Source organism: Arachis duranensis, chromosome 6 (genome assembly GCF_000817695.3).
Source record: "Arachis duranensis cultivar V14167 chromosome 6, aradu.V14167.gnm2.J7QH, whole genome shotgun sequence".
Classification (NCBI taxonomy): Eukaryota; Viridiplantae; Streptophyta; class Magnoliopsida; order Fabales; family Fabaceae; genus Arachis; species Arachis duranensis.
The window spans coordinates 61,387,476-61,388,693 of record NC_029777.3 but is presented as its reverse complement, the minus strand read 5'-3'; positions in this window follow the sequence as shown (position 1 = coordinate 61,388,693).

The following is a 1,218-nucleotide window of genomic DNA, read 5'->3' as shown; positions in this document are numbered from 1 at the left end:
ATCACATGTATTTACTATTAGATTGATAAAGGTTGAGTTGGAAACTTAATCTAATCAAGGATTCTATCGAACAAGTCCACATGGCCATATCTATCCCACCTTGTCCCTAACCCCATTACAACTTTATGAAGACCTCATGATAATTGCTTTTGTGCATCACTTGTTTGTTGATTGTTAGATGAAAAGCAAATCCTTAAAAGCATGATTAGGAGGAGATTTGAGTGATTAAACCCTAGACACCGAGTGATTAGAGTGTATACACACCTAATGAGGGTTCAATTACTTAATTCTATGTTTCCACTTCTCTTATCATGTGTTCTTGCAAGTTTCTTCATTTTGAAATTTGAATTAATTCTCTAGATTTTGGATGCATTGGATTATTTCCTTGCTTTGCCCTATATGTCTATATACTTGCTTTGGAATTTGATTGTTTGTTTTCACCAATTTCATAGGAAACTATAGTACAGATAGATATATAGGCATAGATAGTATATACATATTTGCATGCTTATAGATAGTTGCATTTAATAAGTTGGTTACCCCTTTGATCATTATCCTTGTTTGGTTTAGCATGAGGACATGCTATTGTTTAAGTGTGGGAAAATTGATGAGTCCATATTTTACGATATATTTTAGCTTGATTTGGATGGATTTCATCACACAAACTCACACTTATTCACCAAAATAGAATACTTTAGTGTTTTGCCCCGAATTTGATCCTAAATGTGAAAACATGCAATTTTTTGCATAAATTGAGCAATTTAATTCCACTTTTATGCCATTCGATGTCATGACTAGTTTGTTGAGTGATTTTAGGTCATTTAGGCAAGATTGGCTGAGCAAAAGTGGAAGAAAGCATGTAGAAGGGAGAACACATGAAGAAAACAAGAAAAAACACATAAAGCCATGTGTGCATGTGCACGACCACCTGTGCATACGCACAGGTCTCCAATTAGCTAAGTGTGCGTACGCACAGGACCCTGCACGTGATTTCATTAATGAAACATGTGCTGTGTGATTTCTGGGGCCTTTGGCCCAATTTTTGAAGGCTCAGTGCTGAAATTGAAGTGCTATATGAAGGGGATATCAACACAAATGAAGGCATTAGGACTTAGAACATTTTTTTATAGTAGTAGGAGTAGGAATAGTGTAGCTTAGGGAGAGCTCTCTTAGGGTTTTAATTAGGGTTTATCAATTTCCATTGTAGCATTTTATAGC